This window comes from Haliotis rubra, unplaced genomic scaffold (assembly GCF_003918875.1).
Source record: "Haliotis rubra isolate DU_JTF1 unplaced genomic scaffold, ASM391887v1 Scf194, whole genome shotgun sequence".
Lineage (NCBI taxonomy): Eukaryota > Metazoa > Mollusca > Gastropoda > Lepetellida > Haliotidae > Haliotis > Haliotis rubra.
The window spans coordinates 767,165-791,880 of NW_025765936.1; the positions used below are offsets into that span (position 1 = coordinate 767,165).

The 24,716-nt window shown below is 36.2% G+C and overlaps 1 protein-coding gene across 1 annotated transcript in view; it reads left to right on the forward strand.

Moving 5' to 3' along the window:
- The window catches only part of LOC124274766 (mothers against decapentaplegic homolog 3-like), a 94,234-nt gene that overhangs the window by 38,236 nt on the left and 31,282 nt on the right, over positions 1–24,716 (forward strand). The window lies entirely within an intron of this gene.

Below are 24,716 nucleotides of genomic sequence, written 5' to 3' on the forward strand. Positions count from 1 at the left end.
GGAACAGTTCCATATGGCATATCTAATTTAAAGGCACAAAATGAGTGCCTTGTGGCACACTTGAAAACCAAAATGGGTCTATCCCTTAGGTCAATGCAGGCAGATTTAACTCTGTGATGTTTGGAAAGTGGTAAGGGAAATGAAATGTTGGTAATTGTCAAGAAACAGTATTGCAACATTCGATTAATACAAGCAGACTTAGGTCTGTGTTTGGAAAGTAGTAAGGGAGGGAAAAATATTATTGATAATTTATTATTGGATATTAATATAGCGCACATATCCACGCACTAGTGCATGCTCAAGGCGCTGGTATTATTTCCCTTGATCATCAGATGTCAATCTCAACGGCTCATCTTATTATAAATCTCAACTCCCTGGGGATCATACAACTCTTTCAGCCACTAGGCGCACCCAGTTATTGCGGCGTTCACATCCTAAGGAGGTGCCCATTCACAGCTGGGTGGACTGGGACACGTAGTCACAGTACTTTGTCCAAGTTTACTGCACGTTGCTGTACCCGCAACTAGGTGTTTGCATGTATTCATGTGACCACCATCTGGTCATATACCAATGGATTCGTGGGTTCTTTTAAGTACACAAAGTTGACGCCAAGGTTTTTACACCCGGTCACAGGTGGGCTTGATCCCGGCACCTCATGCTCAATGGATCACTAGCCTGGTGCCTTAGGCAGCTCGCCCACCATGCCTCCTACATGATAATTTTCAGGAAACAGTATTGCAATATTGGATCAGTCAGTTCTTACAATACCCGTGAAGGTCCGGATTAGAATTGATCTTCAGTAACCCATGCTTATCGTAAGAGGTGACTAACAGGATCGGGTGGTCAGGCTCGCTCGTCTAGTTTTACGCCGCACCCAGCAATATTCCAGCTATATGACGGCTGTCTGTTAATAATCGAGTCTGGACCAGACAATCCAGTGATCAACAGTATGAGCATCGATCTGCGCATTTGGGAACCGATGACATGTGTCAACCAAGTCAGCGAGCCTGAGTCCACAAAATTAATGTTACAGTTTGATGTTAAATGCTGCACTTAGGAATATTCCAGCTAAATGACGCCAGTAAATAATCAAGTCTGGACCAGACAATACAGTGCTCAACAGCGTGAGCATCGATCTGCGCAATTGGGAACCAAGCACATGTGTCAACCAAGTCAGCAAGCCTGACCACCCGATCCCATTAGTCGCCTCTTACGACAAGCATGGGTTACTGAAGATCAATATTCTAACGCAGACCTTCACGGGTAAGATGAATATAATGAGATTCAAAACTATATATTCATATATAACTATTAAACTTTTATCTTAAATATTGTGCATACATTTCACTTCATTGTGGATAGTGTCGCCATAGACAAATTTATATTATTAATTGTTATACATCAAAAGTACATGCACAGTGTATAAAAGACAAACTTCATGATAGCTGAAAGTTATTATAGTGTTAATATCTTACGACAATTCAAGAGTTTTCTGAAATCATGCAATAAAATTGATGTTTAAATGACACTGTATATTATTATAATAGATAACAATTAAAGATTAGAAGATTCTTTAAGAGAAATATAAATCTTTAACTTGCCCTGGATATATCCTAACATATAGGTGTGTGTTTCTAATCGCTGGTAGATACATTTATCATATTAATAGCATATTGACGGTAAACATGTTTCACGGTTAATCAATTTTACCCAAATAAACCTTCAAACTTAAAGACTAATTACATATATAAAATTGTTTATGAATGTTTAGGAGGGGAAAATGAATTTTCAGACTTTCGAATAATTATTTGATTGTATTCATTTGTCATACATGAAACAATCCCATTATTCGAAACACCAAACATTCTAATTCTAAATATTTTACTGATAAAGGTGGATGTTTTTTATTGGCATGAAGCGACAAATGCTGACAAAAGTGGTTTATGCAAAGTAGTTGCAATAAATCAAAAAGTTTAAATTAATAAATTTAACAGATGTGTATCTGCCTTGTGACTAATGACACCTGAAATTATTGCATGTATTATAATTGCCTATTCAAGGGAAAAAATCTTGATTGCGATTCTGTCAGGGATATTTGAAGAAATTCATTGACACTAAACAGATATATTTTTACTCTTTTTGAACTTTAAAACCAATCTATATGTGTTGGTATATATTCCTTTGGAACTAGAACATGAGCAGCTGAGAAAAATTATGTTAGAAAATCTTTCCAATTAATGATTAGTGTGGTTCAGGGCTCGGATTAGTGCTTTGTTACTTGCACTGGTGCAACCCAATATTACAAAGTGCAACCTAGTTATAGTCTAACTTGCACCAGGTGCAAGTCAATTTTTGAGAAATAAAGCAAATGTAAATCTAACATTAACATGTTACAGTATAGGAGGTACGAATGCTACGAGAAAAGTTACGAGATCTTAGTCTTACGAGAGCTTTGAGATACAGAGCCTAACACTTGCCAGTCTGCAGTATCTTATGGTTATGTCTGATGTCTGTCCAGTATGTTATGGATGTCAGAGCCTAACACTTGCCAGTCTGTAGTAGAAACCAGTATCTTATGGATGTCAGAGCCTAACACTTGCCAGTCTGTATCTTATGGATGAAGCCAGTCTGTAGTAGAAACCAGTATCTTATGGATGTCAGAGCCTAACACTTGCCAGTCTGTAGTAGAAACCAGTATGTTATGGATGCCAGAGCCTAACACTTGCCAGTCTGTACAGAGCCTAACACTTGCCAGTCTGTTCTAGAAACCAGTATGAAACCAGTATGTTATGGATGCCAGAGCCTAACACTTGCCAGTCTGTAGTAGAAACCAGTATCTTATGGATGTCAGAGCCTAACACTTGCCAGTCTGTACTAGAAACCAGTATGTTATGGATGCCAGAGCCTAACACTTGCCAGTCTGTAGTAGAAACCAGTATGTTATGGATGCCAGAGCCTAACACTTGCCAGTCTGTAGTAGAAACCAGTATCTTATGGATGTCAGAGCCTAACACTTGCCAGTCTGTAGTAGAAACCAGTATCTTATGGATGTCAGAGCCTAACACTTGCCAGTCTGTACTAGAAATCACATCTGCCCATACAACCACCCACCTACACAACCACCCAAATAGCTGCATACCTACATGCCTACACACATAGAAATCCACCTACTTACATATACAGCCACCCACCTACATATTATCACGTGATACACCCATATATGTACCCACATGAACCCACCCACTACCGTAACCCATCTAAACCCACACATCCAAGTGTCCATCCACGCATATATCCTCCCTCATGTATTTGCAAAGTGTGAAAATTAAAAGAATGAAGTCCCAAGTAAATTAACTATTAGCCAATCAGGGAATCACTTAGGTAGTAATATTCATGAATATCAATTATTGATAAAAGATAGTTTGATAAAACATTCTCGTGATTGTAGTATGTTTCAAGTTAAACAAAAAATATGTTCCCATATGAATTCACAAAATGTGAAACTGGATTACGTCCCAAATTAAGTATTCGGCAGTTGCTCAATCAGCCTTCAGACTGTGAGATTGAACCGGGCTATATATGTCCTATGCTGCTTGTGTAATGCCTTCTCAATATTACATCAATAACAAATTTACCAACAAAGTAGCTTCAGGTGGGGGGGAGGGGGGCCGTACGGAATATTCAATAGGTGTGAACTACAAACAGACAGCCTCCAGCCATAGCCTAATGATTGGACAGACTGCCCACGAAAACCAGACGACCAGTTGTCCGTGAAAGCCAGACAACCTGTGGCCTTGAGATAGAAAGTGGCTATTTTGGTCGCTAAGCAGACCGCTGGCTGAGGTAGTAGACTGGTCTGATGTGATGGTGGTGCTTGCTGACCGTGGGGAGTCTTGACCATCCAGAACCCTGATGACATCATGATATAAGGGCGTCTGTGATCATAGTACTGAGAGCCAGTCTATCCACGCTTTACACTGTAGACCCTCCTTATGCAGAAACTAGGTCAAACGTTGTCTGGGTCGACAGCCTAGTCTAAATCTTCTATCCTTACCACAACACTCTGACCAGTGGCCGGTACCGCTCAAACCACATCAACAGTGGAAAAAGTCGAAATTTGGGTTGACCACTGTTTCGACAGAAAGGTCCTGTCCTGTTTGTGGTGGTATAGTGCACACGTCATGGGCTAGTGTGATGCATGACTGGGAGACCTTATATTACACAGATTTCGGCCTGTAGGAAGCACAGTTAGGTGAGTTTGTTTGGGTGTTGTGTCTCGTTCAGTGTTAAAGGAAGCCACGGTGGAGATTTTCAGACCTGTCCTTCCCGGACGGTCTCACGTGCTGCTTCTTCATTCACTCATTCATTCATTCATTCATTCACTTTTTTTTTCAACAACAAAACATCTATAGTCTGTTTCCAGCTGCATTAGGCTTGTTTATTTCTGAAACATGGTTTTAATTTACGGCACCATTTATGACTATCTGGTGAACGATTAAGAAAAATATTCACATAATTAATTATCTTATACTGTATGTTTGTTTTAAATTGTCTGTTAAACTGTTTTAATTAGTAATCATTTGTAAATGTAAATAATATTTTATCAATTTCAGGATGTGTGTTTTATCATTTTTTAATTAGTATGCCAAATGATGGTGTTCATTTCTTTTGATAAAGCATTTTCTTGATTTAAATCCTTTCCTAGCCTACTACTATAAATGCTAGTGTTAATTAATTAATTATCATTTCTAGTGACTAAGGTTTGAGCAACACTAAAATGTTACCACTCCGTCTGCAGTTAGAAAATTTGACCATCCTCAGCCAACTCAGTGACAGAACATTCTGATTTGCTTGGGAGTGTTTATCATAATGATATTTAAGGTAGTTCGATATGAAAGGTTTAGTGGATGTCAACACCATGGTGAAATAATTCAGTAGGTTTATAAAATAGTAGCAAATACTCACCGTGCTTATCGGTGACGATAGTCTCAGACGGAAGCGGAATAATTCAAACTGCTTGGACTAATATATTCCTGCCCTGATAATGTATGTGCCAGTATATAGGTACTTGCATCTACGGAGCTGTTCCTATTTAGAAATATTTTTACAAATCTCATATTTTTTCCTATGATACTAATTAGGACTTTGGTGAAATTTAAAAATGTATATTTTTCAGGTGAAAATTTCACTGACCGGCACATTATAGCGTCTAGACGACTTACTGGTGCTTTGTTTCGAGATAATTTTGTCGTTCGTTTAAGAAAATGAGGTGTCTCGTTTTTCTAATTTGCATAGTAGAATTAATATTTTGTACTTATTTTCAGATTGTAAAGCTAGGTTTTATGAATATGTTTGATTTGATATGGAATGGTTGATTAAAAATTATTTCTGTGATTTAGTTTATAAGAAGGGGTAAATAATTTATGCAAACTTGTTCCTTTTACGCATCGTTGAGATACCCTCCATTTCTGCTGATTTCTGGTAAGGAACGAAATTGTTGATCTTTTATAGAAACGTTAAGATTCTACCTATAACAATATCACAAATATGTGATGGGTTTTTGTACTTTAAAATATTTATTTCAATTAACATTGATTAAGGTAAAAGACCCGAAATCCAGACATTTTATTTCGTCTCTGTGTCATTTTTTATTGTCAGTTTTCAAGAGCCGAGGGTTTGTTGAAACATTTATGGCTCATTAGGAGCTAAGGTCCAGGATTTTAACGCGAGATACTGAAATATTTTTGGTTTGGTTTGTACCCATAATATAAGTGTATAGAAAGATTGTGTGGATATTAATTTGAATGTCATTTCTATATGAAATTGTTACTGAATGACCAAGGATCATTTGAAATGATATTCTCAGTGTAGTTGTTGATATATTTCAGTTGTTTGCCAATCTCCATGGTTTGTATGGCCTCTCCAGAAAATGCAACATGTTATAACAGTTATTTGTTTCTTTTTAATTTTGCTTCCAGATTGAATTTGATAATGCATGCCATTTTGAAACAGTAGAGAACACAATACAGAAATGCACAATGAATTTTACACCTACTCTGTTGAATGTCCTCTCTTATTGTTTATCAAATGGTTTAGTTAAATTAAAAGCAGATCGAAATTTCCTTTTAAATTTGTGAATTTATTGCAACCAACAGATGAGATTTTAAATTATATTCTTTCATCTTGAAAGCTGGCATAATAATTACAGATAATGTGTTTGAAAACATCTATTTATGGTGATTTTAGGTGTGGTCAGTTAGCCTATATAGAGAGCAGTTTTGAAGAGAATTAGAAAATCACTGTTCATTCTTAATTTGTACATAATTGTGCTAAGAAATCATGGGAAGGGGAGGGGGGTCATTGATTTTGTACATGACATGCAGGGGGGTCACTTATTTTGTACATATATTTTAGGGGTCATTCACATTGCACATGCTTCTCCACAAAAATTATCACCCCCTCTCACCAACCCCCAGCCATAAATTATGAATTGTCCCTTAAGGTATTAATTTCATTGTCAATGTGTAGTGATATTTTGAAAAGGCATCTCTCTTTGACATGTAGGGTTCATGGTTGGGGAGATGTTTGAGGTAGGGGGGGCTGGAGGGAGGGCAGTTAGGGGTGAAGAGAGAGAGAGAGGTCACTCGGCCAGTCTCTGCCACCCTCACATTCTTAGACGTCTAGACAGATTATGTAATTATCCTTTCGCTGGGTTGTAAATTGTACAACTGACCCTTAACTGCTCTAGCCAGTGCTCGTAAACCATGTCCAACCATCTCCCCTCAGAGCCTTTCATGCAAGCCATGTGATTAATTAATTACCTCGACCACCATGATTTCATACTTAATTAGATGTAGTCTAGGCACTGATCAATCTTATCTAAGGACAGAAATCGTCTTTTAAATTGGAGCAGAAATATTTTCCTTTTCAGAGCTTCTGGCACAACTGGCAAATTCAGGTACAGGACAATTGAAGGATATTTTGCTGTTTGTTAAAGCATTGCAGCTGTTTCCTCATAATTTTTTAAACATGCCCTTTAAAATCATGAAAAGGAATCAAGTCTGTTTTTGTTTCCTTTATCAGGGATGATGTGAAAGTGTATCAATGTTTTAACATAGGCCCAGGACAGCTGAATATTTGGAAGAAATGTCAGCGTTAAACGAGCAGTTAAATTTGAAAGAATTTAAATTTGACTCTTTTCGTTGTAATGTGATTAAATTAATTGATATCAAAGGATCATTTTGCTGTTAATATTCATAATTCATTAATGTCAGAGAAACTTTCATTCCAATTATTTTAGTTTTAATGTCTTCTGAAAAATTTGAGTCGGATGCTCCCAAAATGGCATGACAAGTGTCAGGTGTTTCTTGTTTAAATGGGTATCGTTAGGAAGTCACGCTGCACCACTTCTGCAACTAAGTCCCAAAATAATCAAGGTAAATTAAGCTTACCGAATATTTTAAAATGTAGCATTCTTGTGACTTCAAGTTATGGCTAAAGGTACCTACAATCATCAATGGCTGAATGGATGATGTAAATCTGGCTAGGCTCCATGCAGGTAGCAAAAGTACTGTAAGTCCCCATGGTCCCTAGCATGGTGATCTACCTTCAGTTGCTGGCGATCTCCAGCCCGTTTTTATATTGTATTGTGCGTAATATTTGTCTATTTTCAAAAGTTAAATGCTAGTTTTATTTCCCTATCTGTGATAATATAGTTATTTTACTGTCCTTTGTCAACAGGTTTTTTATAATTTAATTGCATTGCGCTTATTGTTAATTTATAACTTTTTAAGTCACAATATGGCTGAAATATTGCCGATGTGACTATAAATCTTAACTCACTCACTCACTTCTGCAACTGTTTAGAATATGATGTTTTAAGAAGTATAATGTTTAATGATAACATTTGAATTCACTACATGGAAATGCAAACAAACATTTTAAAAAGTCGTAGTAAATCGACATAGTAATTTTGAAATATTCAAATAGGTTTTACAATTCAGTATGTAACTGTATAATCATGTTACTGTGTTTCATATGACTGTCAACTATTTAGCGGTATATATATACTTGCTATTTCATTTTGAAATAATCAGAGAATGTTTTTACATTCAGTACATAACTGTATACTAGTAATCCTGTAATATTCTATATAACTGTCAACTGTTTAGCGGTATATATAATTGCTCTTTCATTTTGAAATAATCAGACATGCAGGGCTCCAGATAAGGGCCGTATCGATGTATGTACGGATAAAAAATATGCACGATATGATAGGAAATAATTTTGAAAACGTAGCAGATACGCACCACAGCAATGGTGTACGAATCATTTACAGATGTATTTATATGAAAAAGTATTGTTTTATTGTTTATTGACCTGTTTACACAAAAGTAGCAATGTTGTGGTGCATATACCAAACGAAACACAAGAATACTGATTACTAATTTCCATTCAGTACTCTAAATGTACTCTTCAGGTTTTCCAGTACTCCTATATTGAAAAAATAAGGAGTACGTACTCCTGATGTTGAAAAATTATCTGGAGCCCTGGACATGGTTTTCTATTCAGTACTTAACTGTCAAATATTATGTGATCTGAGTGTGTCATTAAACAACAAACAAGATACTAGTTCAGGATAGGTTTCTGTTTAATAAAGGAAATACTTTTTCAGAATAGGAATCAAGTTTCTGGAGCTCTTTGACAGATAGTACCTGAAACATTGAGACTAGAATTGGATGTAAATGCACAAATGGTGATTGGATTATCCTATGGGATCAGCCATCCAAAATAATTAGTGTCACCCTATTTCCCTGAGGGGATAGGGTGTGTCTATCTACCATTCGTAGCATAACTCAGCTATGTTTCAATGTTAAATTCAGTGAAACTGATTCTCTCTCTCTCTCTCTCTCTCTCTCTCTCTCTCCCCAGTAAATAGCAACACTATCTTCATCAATGACGAAGCATACGTCTTTCTGGACAACAATTTCTTGTTTATTGCATAAAAGAATAACATGATTATATTTTTTTAATATTGCGTCCCACATTTCAGATCAGTGAATAAAAACATTAATAAAATAATAGTAAAACATGATAAAAATAGTTAAAAATAAAACAGTAAAAATATTCTGTAAAATACATAATGTCAAATGGCCTAGGAGACATTCTCAAGACACCATAGCGACAGTAGGGTTACTGAGCCTAGCGGTTAAAGCGTTCGCTTGTCACGCCGAAGACCTGGGTTCGATTCCCCACATGGGACAACATGTGAAGTCCATTTCTGGTGTCCCCCGCTGTGATATTGTTGGAATATTGCTAAAACAGGCATAAACCATACTCACTTATTCGAGACACCACAGGGGTGGAAATAACCCATTGCCCGACGTCCGAGTCCAGTGTTTTTTTCTGGCGGGCAAGCAAATTCGTATACCACACTGTACCGGCGTCCAGTTGACTTTCCAATGTTAAAAATGTTGTTTATTTAAAAAATCAACAAGAAAACGGTCGGTATAGTGGACAAATTATCAGGGCAAGTGATTTGACATGTGCCACTGTACCGGAGTACACAAGCAATTTTAAAGTTATTTCCACCCCTGCACCATATGCATGTAAATAATACTTCAGTGTCGTCACAGCAGAAAGATATGTACGCAACAAAACCAGAGGTCATAATTATACATAGTACACAGGCTGATAAAGAAGAAACATCCAGATGTTAATAATGTGTCCCAAACTCCAAGAAAGGGGAGACAAAGTCTGCGCTAAAACATCTCGCAAAGATGTGCAGCTAGGATCTCACAAATCAATCTCCGCCGTGATGTTGCTGGAATATCGCTAAAAGCGGTGTAAAACCAAACTCAGTCAGTGACAAATCAATCTGCATGAAGTACACTGTGTGGTCAGGGAATCAGTTATATCTGGTCATTAGGGGTCATTTGTGTAAAGAGGAAGGCTGCGCAATATAACCGGTTTATCGTATTTACCGGTTCAGACATGAAAACGATACATATCGCTATACGCTGATTCAAAACCGGTATTTTGACATGCATTCGGAAAACTTCGTAACAATCGGAAAACGTTCGGATAGTTCCGTTTTTTCACACCGGAAGTCTTGCGTTTGTTGTAAAATGGCGACCCCCAACAACGAACAATTTATTGTGATTCCAAATACTAGGGCAAAGGCTTCAGTATGGCAGCAGTTTGGGTTGAACCACTGTGTTGATGTTCAATTGTTCTTTTCCTTGTTTCATTTGTGCCAAATATTATTTACATTTTTATTTTGTCATAATTAAAAGTTTTAATTAAAGCTTAATCAAGCATAGTGGTTTTGTGGTGTTTTTGCTTTATAAATCAAACATTAACCCGATTATAAGTAGTTTTTTGTTATAAAAACTTCTTGCAATATATTGCAATACATATCGCAATATATGCTTTCGCATCGCAATATATCACAATATGAAAATTCTCTGCAATACCCACCCCTAGTGAAGAACAGCATTTTGATTTCGATCTTATACTGTTATCAAGTTGATGATGATGATGAGGTTGCTGAAGTTGTAGGCTTACCTGTGTATTCACCTGCTTCATGCCGATCAAATTATGGCCTTCTTCATCATTGATGCCCTGTTATTACGCTGGTCCTGTGGCCCCTGGCTAGTAAAAATTCATCAGGACCACTAAATGAGAAGTTTGCAGTGGTCCTGCTGGCCAGTGAATTTTGTATTGATAGTTAAGTAAATCTACGAATGTTATTTTAGACCAGTGAAGTACAGACAGGACCACTAATTATTGTCCACTCACTGGTCCTGTGGTTTAGTGGGAAATTCTGAAAGATTTCTTTCCTGTGTAACATGTTTGGATGGGGTGGTCAGATTCGTTGACACACGTCATCATATCCCAACTGGCGTAGATCGATGCTCATGATGTTGATCACTGGATTATTTGGCCCAGACTTGATTATTTACAGACAGCTGCCACATAGCTGGAATATTGCTGAGTGCGGCTTTAAACAGCAAACAAGCATGGTAACTTATAGAAATGCAGTTACACATAGCATTGACTGTTGCCTAGACAACTGTATGTTCATAGCTGCCGACAATGATGTTGATTGCCATTGTCATAAAAATGCTTACATATATTGTATTATTATTATTATTATTTGAAGATGCAGGCAGTGTTTGAGAAAGAAACTGTTTGTGTTTGATTATTGAAAACTGCATTTTATAGATCTAGTGGTGTTCCGATGGTCGAAAATCGATGGAAAGAAGGATTAAAAATTATCGATTGTAAAAAACATATTTTCGATTTATCGAAATTTTGTTGTTTTAGTATAACACACTTGAATGGAGTAAACTAACCATTAAATTTGATGCTTTCAGCAATATTCCAGCAATATCACAGCGGAGGACACCAGAAATGGGCTTCACACATTTTACCCATGTGAGGAATCGAACCCAAGTCTTCGGGGTGACGAGCAAACGCTAGCGAACGCTTTAACCACTAGGCTACCCCACCGCCCAATTGATTGTAGAAGAGTCTTCCAAAATTTATTAATTGCGTCAAATGGCAATTTTACTTTGGAGCTAATTTCAGGTTTTTTGCTTGTCAGTTTTGAAGAACACTGAAACAGAATTTAAAGACTGATGAGATAAGGTCCAGCTGTAGATAATTACGTCAGACTTAAATTCCTTAGATATTACATGGTTAAATAAAACAGTAATACTAATCTTACTTTTATTTTATTTTTTTAAGACTGGGAATTTTTAGAACTCAGTGCTAAAAATTGAACATAAACTCAAAGAATCCTTGACTTTTACCGTTGTGTTAAAAGATCAAAATTAAGGGGTCCTACATTCTGATTACGCAGGAGGAACCCACAAGGACCCTAGGAAACCTTATTTTTAAACTCTGACAAAACCAATTTATCATCATGTGTAGAACGTTTAATTCCTGTGTTAAGCATCTCATTTATTCCCATTTTTGCATCGCATAAAACCCTCTAAATGTTGTATTTGGACCTGACTTAAGTGAGACCTGCTTCAGCTGCCAAATGGCCCCAGCCAAGGCTCTTAAAGCCTTGAATCCGCTGAAGATGTCCGATGAAGACACGATTAACTGAACAGCCTATGATAATTGACAGCTGGGGCAGATCGAAATGTGTTTAAAATTATCTGAAATTAGGATTTAAAATTTTTAAGCGAGGGTTGAACAAGTGCATGTTTTCAGCTGTCTAGCTCGTGTTGGGGAAACAGTTCTGCTGCGGTTTCAAATAAATTTCTATTGATTTAGGGATAAAAGTTGCACACTCAGCATTTCATGCAAGATTTTGTACACGGCATCATCGTGTTTGTCCAGCGGAGAAGAAGCTCTGTAACTATACTGTTCGGGGGTTATTATAGTTATCAGCAGGTTTATGGTGCATGCAAGAAGAACAAACTCTATTAAATACAAAACTATGTGATAATTAATTGTTTTCTTTTTTCCACTTATGAATATTGTATAAATGAACTTTGATTTTTCTGATTTTTATCATTAAAGAGTATCTTTTATAGTTTTTTTTACATTTAAATATACTCAGTAACAGCCTTTATAATACTCATTATAATAAATGATGCTGTGCAAGATTTTTAAAAAGGAAAATTAATTTGAAACAGCGTTCATTAAATATCTACACGACCCGTCGGGCTAAACAGCGATTTTACCTAGACTGGACCTGGGCCCGTTCCTCAAAGCGCTAGCTAAGATGATTGTAACTCCCATACTTTAACATAGACTGGACCAGTCGTGGCGCTTTTAATTTCAAAACGTTCGTAGCCATAAGAATTCTTAACTTTGATCGTAGCAGATGTGTTAAGAATGGGCTTAAGAAGTTTGTAGTTCGAGAATTGCTAGCCAGCCATTTATTGGACAAAGTCGTTCGGACCTGAATTAGTGTCGAACTCTGCATCATTGTGTTTGTGGAGAAGACCCTCTGTGTTCTCGATATGATATGATATGTGTGAAAATATTCTTTTCAGATGTAGCAAAATAAATATAATGTATTTTACTGAAATGATTGTCATAATAGTTTTAGTGCCATCTTTTCTCGGATCATTTTTTCAATTAGGAGATTCAGTGGTTGCCAGTTTAAATTTGATACCAGTAAATTTTATTCTACCATGCTTTGTTAATCTCACTGCATTACGAGGATGTATTTTAATTCATTTTCTAGTGTTAGGAATCGGAAACCAAATGCAATACCGATTATCGGAGGATTGTTGTGAACGATTATCGATTATATTATCGAAATATATACATTTTTAATGTAATCACCAATTTTAAGGGTTTTCCCCGTTTATTTCTAATTAATGGATTTTATAACTAATACTGTCATGCAATGAAATGCATGCATGCAAGAAAGACACTGGAATTGTAATTAAAGAATAAAAGTGGTTAAAATTTTACAATGCGCATAGCTTTACGCTGTTGAGCGCATGTTTTGTGAATATTCATCAAATTTAATGGTTAGTTTACTTCAGTCAAGTGTGTTATACTAAAACAACAAAATTCTGATTAATCTAAATATGTCTTTTACAATCGATAATCATTTTGGACCTTCTATCTATCGATTTTCGATTATTTACAATCATCGGAACGCCACTATTAATTTCACTGTGTTACGAGGATGTATTTTAATTCATTTTGAACTCCACTTTTGGGTTAGAAAAATTTGGAAGATTTAGAGGTTTCATGCTAAGATTTGATACCTGTAACTCGGAATCAGGTGTGACAAAATGCAAAATGGTAACAGCTAAAGTGATTAATGTAGTATTGTTTGAGGTATTTCGAGGCTTAATGGACATATTCCATGATCAACTATTTTTTCATATAAACATTGGTCCCTAATGTATATGTGCAGATGTCACCAACTTCTGGGGCCAATAGGGTAGCCCAGGGGTTAAGGTGTTCGCTTGTCACACTGAAGACCCGGGTTCGATTCCCCACATGGGTACAATGTGTGAAGCCCACTTCTTGTGTCCCTGCTGTGATATTGCGGGAATATTGCTAAAAGCGACATAAAACTAAACTCACTCACTCACTCACTCACTCAGATTTTTGGGTGTTTTGACTTTTACTTTGCAGGCAAAAAAATTAAATCCTTTTGTTACATATTTGTAAAATTTGGTGTTGACTAGTCTTGAGATTGTGTTGACTAGTCTTGAGATAGTGTTGACTAGTCTTGAGATAGTGTTGACTATTGAGAGCGTTTACTAGTCTTGAGATAGTGTTGACTAGTCTTGAGAGTGTTGACTAGTCTTGAGATAGTGTTGACTAGTCTTGAGATAGTGTTGACTAGTCTTGAGATAGTGTTGACTAGTCTTGAGATAGTGTTGACTAGTCTTGAGATAGTGTTGACTAGTCTTGAGATAGTGTTGACTAGTCTTGAGATAGTGTAATGGAAGATTTAAAAATCATTTTTTGGTCTTAGGAAACATAAGGTAAGGTAATATAACAAGGTGCCATAATGTAAGGTAAGGTAATGTAACGTAATTGTAAGGAAAAATAAGGTAAGGTAAAGTATCATTAGGTAAGTTTAAGTAAAGTTAGGAAACATAAGGTAAGGTAAAGTTTCATTAGGTAAGTTTAAGTAAAGTAAGGAAACATAAAGTAAGGTAATATAAGAAGGTACCATAACGCAATAACGTAAGGTAATATAACATAATGTAAGGTAATATAACGTAATGTAAGGTAATATAGCGTAATGTAAGGTAACATAAGGTAAAGTATCATTAGGTAAGTTTAAGTAAAGTAAGGAAACATAAGGTAAGGTAAAGTATCATTAGGTAAGTTTAAGTAAAGTAAGGAAACTTTAAGTAAAGTAAGGAAACATAAGGTAAGGTAACGTATCATTAGGTAAGTTTAAGTAAAGTAAGGAAACTTTAAGTAAAGTAAGGAAACATAAGGTAAGGTAAAGTATCATTAGGTAAGTTTAAGAAAAGTAGGGAAACATAAGGTAAGGTAAAGTATCATTAGGTAAGTTTAAGTAAAGTAAGGAAACGTAAGGTAAGGTAAAGTATCATTAGGTAAGTTTAAGAAAAGTAAGGAAACATAAGGCAAGGTAAAGTATCATTAGGTAAGTTTAAGTAAAGTAAGGAAACATAAGGTAAGGTAATTATCATTAGGTATGTTTAAGTATAGTAAGGCAACATAAGGTATGGTAAAGTATCATTAGGTAAGTTTAAGAAAATTAAGGAAACATATGGTAAGGTAAAGTATCATTAGGTAAGTTTAAGTAAAGTAAGGAAACATAAGGTAAGGTAAAGTATCATTAGGTAAGTTTGAGTAAAGTAAGGAAACATAAGGTAAGGTAAAGTATCATTAGGTAAGTTTAAGTAAAGTAGGGAAACATAAGGTAAGGTAATTATCATTAGGTAAGTTTAAGTAAAGTAAGGAAACATAAGGTAAGGTAAAGTATCATTAGGTAAGTTTAAGTAAAGTAAGGAAACATAAGGTAAGGTAAGGTATCATTAGGTAAGTTTAAGTATAGTAAGGAAACGTAAGGTAAGGTAAAGTATCATTAGGTAAGTTTAAGTAAAGTAAGGAAACATAAGGTAAGGTAATATAACAAGGTACCATAACGTAAGGTAAGGTAATATAGCAAGGTACCATAATGTAAGGTAAGGTAATATAACAAGGTACCATAATGTAAGGTAAGGTAATATAACAAGGTACCATAATGTAAGGTAAGGTAATATAACAAGGTACCATAATGTAAGGTAAGGTAATATAACAAGGTACCATAATGTAAGGTAAGGTAATATAACAAGGTAATGTAACGTAATGTAATGTAATGTAACGTAAGTAAGGTATGGTAACATAGATAGCGTAAGGAAACATAAGGTAACATAACATAAAGTAAGGTAACGTAAGTTAAAGTAACGTAACGTGAGGAAACACCTCAACGTAGGGTAAGGAAACATAACGTAAGGTATTAGATAATGTCATCATATGAATCATGAAGAGAATATAAACCATTTGGAAATAGAGTTAAGTTACAGAAGTTAAAAGGACGGTGACTTGTCAACGCGTGGTTATGCGTCGACTGGGGAATTAGCTCATGTCTTAAGATGAGCTGTATGTACAATACGTTGACAAGACGAAGGAATACGTTGAGTTCAAACTTCTTTAGTTACATGACGACGACTCATCAATGGACAGACAGAAAAACAATAGCACTTCCTTGGGCAGTTGATGTGATGGCAGACACGGCCAAGAGGGATTACCAATGAATGTTATAAATGTCTTATACAATAATTAATGGGCTGACAAGTCAATTTACAATGCGGTAGTGATAAGGATGTACAGTAGTGATTAAACATACAGCTTAGCGTCATATATATATTACAATAAAGTCTCACATGTCTTGAGTACATAGTTTTTGACTTTTTAAATATTTGGACGATGGCTGTCCTGAATTAGTCCCTATAACACTTGTACCTGTCTCGACACAGACCAAGCAGTCTTACTCCAGTGGAAGCAAAATGTGAAAGCAAAATGTTACCAGCCACGGCAGGGAATGAAACTCCCAAAAATTTCAGCCAGACCAGAGGGCTGGTTAGATGTAAAACCAGCCCTGACCAAAACTTACCTGCTCGCAAATCATTTAGTTTTGTCAAACGATGTAGTTTATCATCCAGTTGGAATTTATCATTTATTTTTTCGAGTGAATTAATAATGATTTATTATCCTGAAATGTGATGAATATCTTCATATGCATGTCTAAATTTTAACCCGACCGTCGGGCAGGTGAGTTTGAGATCTGGCAGTCCATGTTGAAAATAACCCATCCCGGGCGGTCAGGCAGGCAGGTATTTCCAACACTAGCCATGGCTACATTTACTTTTCATATTAACATTTCATATTTAGATGAAGCAGGCCAACTTCAGTGGAAGTCCTGTAATGTTAAAGCAAAATTCTACCAGCCTCGGCTACTTTTAGTTTTCATATTAACATTTCATATTTAGACGAAGCAGTCCAACTTCAGTGGTAGTCTTGTAATATAAAGCAAAATTTTACTAACCACTGCTACTTTTACTTTCCAAATTAACATTTCATTTTGTCATGTTTAAATGTCGATGGGGCGGTGGGGTAGCCTAATGGTTAAAGCGTCCGCTCGTTACGCTGAAGACCCGGGTTTGATTCCCCACATGGGTACAATGTGTGAAGCCCATTTCTGGTGTCCCCTGCTGTGATAATGCTGGAATATTGGATAAAAGCTGCATAAAACCATGTTCATTAAATGTCGACGTAATTATTTCATCAAGTAAAGTGAGTGAGTATGGTTTAACATCATTCTTATCGGGGACACTTCACCACAGATACCTTAAGATTAAGACCTGAACCCAGACCTTTATAATATGGTAACTGAAAACCCCAGACCAGCCCACCACCCCTCATCCAGCGAGGGGCCGTAGGGTAGCCTAGTGTCGTAGCCTTGTGGTTAAAACGTTCACTCGTCATGCCGAAGATCCGGGTTCAATTCCCCACATGGGTACAATGTGTGAAGCCCATTTCTGGTGTCCCTTGCCGTGATATTGCTGGAAGATTGCTATAAGTGGCGTAAAACTAAACTCACTCACTCACTCACTCATCTAGCTAGGAAACTATATAAATTTGTCTCTTCTGTAAATGTCCTGATATGAGGTCCCCATTAAATTGTTAATGTCCAACCATGGACAGAAATTATAAGTCATAGAATGAAAAACTTCACAGACTGAGATGACAGTCATAGATCCTTTATCAAAGGAGCAGTGGGGTAGCCTAGTGGTTAAAGTGTTCGCTCGTCATGTGTTTGATTCCCCACATTGGTACAATGTGTGAAGCCCATTTCTGGTGTCCCCCGCCATGATATTGCTGGAATATCTATGACACTCACTCACTCACTCACTCACTCACTCACTCATGGAGGAAACTGGTGCTGGGAGACATTATCATCAGCTGAAACAAGGATTAGTCATAAGACCAGGGGCAATGACAATTCACTCACTCACTCACTCACTCACTCACTCACTCACTCACTCACTCACTCACTCACTCACTCACTCACTCACTCACTCACTCACTCACTCACTCACTCACTCACTCACCCACTCACGGAGGAAACTGGAGCTGGGAGACATTATCATCAGCTGAAACAAGGATTAGTCATAAGACCAGGGGCAATGAAAATTCATTTAAATTTTTGTGGATCAAGGATATTGGCCACCCACATCAATTCAAGTGACTAAGATTTTTAATATGACAAGAGTTTTCATTGGACATAATAACAAGCATCACTACAAGTGTCATATCGCAAAAGATACAATACAGATATCGCTGCCAGGAAAGTCACTAACGATCACAAATAAATTTTGTGTTGATATTTCGCCACCCACCTCCACCTTGACTTGGATAAAGAGTATTCTTTCACTTTGTATTTGGTACAGGTTACCAGTGCTTTCCAACCCCAACCCACTACTACCATAATAAGAGCCCCAGCTATCAAAAAATAAATGAGGGATGTTAATAAAAACAGTGAGTGAGTATGGTTTTATCCTGCTTTTAGCAATATTCCAGCAATATCATGGCAGGGGACACCAGGGATCATGGCTTCTCACACTGTACACATGTAGGGAATCAAACCCAGGTTTTCAGCATGCCGAGTGAACACTTTAACCACTAGGCTACCCCACTGCCCATTATCAAAACACAAGGAGTTAAATTTATAATCGTAAAATTAGAACAATTTCAATAATAGTTACTGTCAAAATGTATACCACTTTAAAGGGATTTGTCCAATCCATGCAAGGAAGTACAAATTGTCGTTATATTATAGGACTTGTGATGATTATAACAATTGCTTATATATTCCTTGTGCGGATCTGGGTTAGAATTGGTCTTCAACACCCCCACAAGCTATCAGTGTCAAAGATAAACATCTATAAAACTGAATTTCTTTTTGGAAGGTTATATATACTGTGAGAAACAATTAAAGGATCACAGGAAAATTCAAGCGTGCCTTTAATATTTTCCAGTTTTCATCACCAGCTTTGAATAGCGCTGTGGTGATGAAAACTGGAAAATATTAAAGGAACGCTTGAATTTTCCTGTGATCCTTTAATTGTTTCTCTCAGTATATTTTCATTTAATAATACAGGGAGGAAAATATTTGTTTGTTTTGATTTCAAATAGTGTATCAAATTTTTCTTTAATATTATGCTATTTTTTCCCATGTATACATGCAGAATTTTCTAATTTTAGTTTCCCAAGTAGCAATTCATCCGTCAAGCAATTCTAAATTTGCTTCAATTTTTATAATCCAACTGTTGTTTTTAGTTGTTAAATAGGCTCTTCAGATTTCAGTTCCACCAACTATTGTCTATTAATCAAATAGAAAAATGGTAAATAATGCTGAGATGAACGAGACATGGGTAAATATGATGAGAGTCTGTATTTAGTTTGTAATAAATTGTAGTTGATCAGTCGTAGAGTTTTATCAAGCAGACTCCCCACATTAATAGCTCCATGGAAATGTTGTTTTGGCGATATTAGCTCCTCCCGAAGTTATTCATCATATTTTAAGGTAAGAATTCAGTTTAATAAATCGTGAAAGCAAAATTGGTTTTGTTTGATATTAAGATATTGATAGATGTCCATTGATGGGTGTTTACTCAAACTCACCATTGGGTAAAGAGGAAGAAGAGAATGGCGCATTTATAAAATAATTTCAAGATGAAATTAGACACATCAATCATTGTATTAGGAGGTAATGAGAAATCTATGTTTTGAAATTGCCCAAATTTTCAACGTAAAAAAAAAATCATCTCAATATTGCAAAATAATTCACGTCAATCTCGTTGACACTTAAACCTGATTTCACTACCGGAAGAGTTCGATAGTGTGGAGAAATGAAACCATACGTCTGTATTCCGAGACAAGATTCTCCAAGAGTTTCCCAGACACTGCAACGTCGGAGTTTTGACACGACTGTCTGGCCTGGCAGAATATTGATTTCTCAGCCTAATGATTACGACATGTACAGCGCGCCTTCTCTCGTCAGTACAAAAACAGAACAGTAAACTTCCACGGAATCGGCTAGTGGTAATGATTTCACTTATTGCTCTTCGTGGAAAAAAAAATCAAATTTGAAATATATTAGCACTGAGAAAAAGAACAAGGAAGTTGCATGTTCATAGACCTCTGAGATAAGCTCCTGAAATATATTTTCGGCATTGTGTACCATGTACCTTAGTAGTCTGGATCGGAATCTAATTTTACATGTGGTATTTCTCTTAGAATATACTTAAAGATTTGGGGCTATTTTGAGGAAATTGAGCTTCTTTTTTTCAGTGATGTGTTTGATATTTTCGATGTTATGTGCATATTGGTCAAATATGTAAATTTTGGGTCTGAATCTTCACAGATTAATGAAATGCCTTCTAATTAAGTTTTATTCCCATATGAATATTAATTACAGAGCTACAGATAACTTTTGGGTCATTGAGTTATGTTCTCGCTTGTGTTCATCTCAATTGGGTATCCTAATTTTCCTTTGAGTAACCAAATAAATTGTACCCACCTCACTCAAACTCAATTGGGTACTTTGCCATTTTCCATTAATTGTAAAATATAATAAGGTTTAAATGTTAGTTAACGATGTTTGTTATTTATATTTGATCTGTAATATGAGAAACGATAAGAAAGATCTATGCACCGGTACGCAAGCTAAGATTTGACATTTTTGCGTGTACGCATGTGAGATCACATTTATTGAGTATTTACAAAAAAATCAAGCGTACTTGTACGCAACAGACTTAATTGGAATTGAGTTTTCACATAAATATTTGCGTAATTTACGCAAATACGCAGCTTATCTGTACGTCTGTAATTATTTCGTTGATTAAAGTTGTCGGATGCGTCCAATGCACACATTAATAGAATGGACTCGGGGAAAAAAGGTCACTGCATTCAAAGGACCCACAACATTATTCACTGTACCCACAACATTATTCACTGTACCCACAACATAATTCACTGTACCCACAACACATCTATGACTTTGCTAAGTGTTTGGTTGTTTCTTTCAGAGAAGTTACATGCATCATTTTCATCCATCAGTCCACATGTTTAATGTTCATTCCAGGCTCTGAAAAGTTATCAAAATATGCCAGAGGTACAGATAAGCTGCGTATCTGCGTAAATCACGCAAATATTTATGTGAAAACTCAATTCCTATTACGTCAGTTGCGTACAAGTACGCTTGTATATTTGTAAATACTCAATAAATTTTATCGTATATGCGTACACAGAAAACTGTCAAATCTTAGCTTGCGTACCAGTGGATAGATAAATCAACTGAGGTATATTTAGATGTTCTATTTCGGCACATGAACACTCAACTAGCAGCTTTTCATATCGTTTCTCATATTACAGATCAAATATAAATAACAAACACTAACATTTAAACTTTATTATATTTTAACAATTAATGGAAAAAGGCAAAATACCCAATTGATTTTGAGTGAGGGGAGTACAATCTGTTTGGTTACTCAAAGGAAAATTAGGATACCCAATTGAGATGAAGACAAGCGGGTACATAACTCAATGACCCAAAAAGTTATCTGTAGCTCTGTATGCAGTTCTCTAAACTGTTACTTCACAGGAAGAAAACTAATAACTGGAGGTCCCTGGGACTCCCATGTTTGTGAGTCGTGATAACACCCTGTCTGATGTTTATATAATTTAATGCAGTACTCAAATCCCTCAGTCATGATTCAGACAAAAGTCATTTCAGCTTAGAGTCAAATTGATATTTAAATCAGACTGTTTCCAGTTCCTCCAATTTAACCTGTGATTGGAATTGTTCTGATAATTAAAAAAATGGTCTATTAATTCAGGAAAACCTATTGTGTCGGTTCCTTAAAATATTTGAAATGCTTCACTGAAAAATATATGAGATCTGAATTCATTATGAGATTAATGTCCATCTTTGTTTTAATGATAAGTTAGCTGGAGACTGTTACGTGTTATCTTTAGTCAAATTGACCGTGTTCGTGCAATGAATGGCCATCTTCCAAGTAAGTGAGATGACCAATAATGCAGATGGTTGTCATGGTTACAGATGATCGTGTTGGTCTGGCGGCAGTCTTTAGTCTACTGATCGACTGGCCAGAGCTTGAGATTTCTCTGAAAATGATATATTTAAACACAATGCTGAATATGGTCTTAATTTTATTTAATTAATAGGCCAGACCAATTTTATTTCTTGTTTTACGGATTTTTGTCCTCAGAAAACCTAAAGGCAGGAGGGTAAAAAAATAAAAATAAAAATCACTAGTCAAAGTAATATTCCTTGTATATACTAAAAGTATTTTACTTTTGTCAGTTTATGAAGTGTATATGGGGCAAAAAACAATCTAAAAACATTTTCTTGAACATTTACATTTTTGCCAATAAAAATATTAAAATTTTATTTTTTGAGCAGGGGAAATTATTTTTTATTATTATTATTATTTATCTTGAAAAAAAAACAATCGGCGGATCCGTAAAACAAGAAATAAAATTGGTCAGGCCATATGATCAAATCTTAAATCTCTGATATTAGGTGCGGTGGGGTAGTCTAGTGGTTAAAGCGTCCGCTCGTCACGCCGGAGACACGGGTTCGATTCCCCACATGGGTACAATGTGTGAAGCTCCTTTCTGGTGACCCTGCCATGATATTGCTGGAATATTCCTAAAAAGCGGCGTAAAATTAAACGCTCTCACTCTCTGATATTAGCAGGTAACAAACCTGTCCAGTGTCTTGTGTGCAGACAAAAGTAGTTTTGTTTACAGGAAATATAGTTTTGTGAATTTATTTTTGTTCTGCATGTTAAACATAGTGTTTTGATATAAACTTTATGTGTATTGGAGAGTACACTCATATTGCAAGTACTTTTTACTTTTTTATATAGGATAGATGTAGTTTTTGTTTTATTCAGTGTGATGTTTTGTCTTAATTTTGATATTCTGAAAGGTACACTCAAATTTCAAGTTCTTTTGTGTTTGCATACATGCATACATACATACATACATACATACATACATACATACATACATACATACATACATACATACATACATACATACATACATACATACATACATACATACATACATACATACATACATACATACTTTTGGTATTTTTGACAGCATATTCAGCCATGTGTTTTGTCTTCAATATTTAAATATATGAAACAATATCCTCAAATTGCAAGTGATAAGGTTTATTTGTATAAATATAGGTAATATATATATAGTATGTATGTATAATTTATTATAATTTTCATAGAGCAGGGCTGGAAGTAACTTTAAAATTGCTAGTGTACTCCGGTACAGTGGCACAAGTAAAATCACTTGCCCTGATAATTTTTCCACTATACTGGCCGATTTTCTTGTTGATTTTTTAAGATAAACAACATAATTAACATTGGAAAGTCAACTGGACACCGGTACAGTGTGATATACAAATTTGCTTGCCCAACAGAAAAAAACACTGGACTCGGGCAATGGGTTATTTCCACCCCTGTAGAGCATATTCTGTGTTGTGCTTCTTATAAGCCATAAAATATTTAACTTTTCCCTAAAATTCCAAATTCTTGTCTCATAGTATAAATATATATTGTTTACAAGATTGTTATGAGCTTGACGGCCGCCTCCGTGGTGTAGTGGTTAGAGCGTCCGCCTGGAGAGCGGAAGGTCGCGGGTTCGATCCCCGACCGCATCATACCAAAAGACGTTAAAATATGGTACTTGTTGGTCCCTGCCTGGCTCTCGGCATTAATGGATACAGCAAGGACTGGTCGGCTCGGAGTCAGTATAATGTGTCTGAGTGGGGTATTCATGCTTCACTGCGGCATGGTATCTCCGTGAGCTAGCACTATAAAACCAGCTTCAGTCTGGGCTAGTACAAGCAGCCGCACATACACATACACATGCATGGACGTCGTCATATGAGCGAAATATTCTCAAGCACGACGTTAAACCCAATTTCACCTCACCTATGAGCTTGACGTGGTCTCATTGATGTGATAGATAAATATAAACATTTAAGAATACCTTTTCAACTACAGATTTATCAAATGATGTCTGCTAACAGTGTATAAAGTAGACCCGTGTCTACTCCCCATAGGGGTACAATGTGCCCATTTCTGGTGTCCTAATAATGTTTAAATAAAGATGACAAGACTACCTTGTGGGTAGGCAGTTTTGCTCAAGATGATTCCCATATTCACTCAACTCCTGCTCTAAGGTCACTCAGCAGCAGTTTTGCTAAGAGTGACTCCTCATAAAACCCAACTCACTCCACTCCTCACTCACTCACTCACTCACTCACTCACTCACTCACCTGTAGCACTCAACTAAATCTGTTTCAGCAGAAAACTGAAACTGATTATAATAATAGGGTCGGCACCAGAATTGGTCCGTTGGGTAATCGGAACCACAACATTTTTTCTTGATAGGATGATCAGTGTGGGATAAGGGAAAACATTTCCTCCATTTTGAGGTGTCTACTTAGTTATCTACCTTGGTAACTGGAGTGACCTCCCCTGTTTCAGCAGAGTATAGACTAATTATAATCATTTGTTGATGGGATGATCAGTTCAAAATAAGGGCAGTCATATTTTCCATTTTGAGGTATTTACTTAGTTATCTGC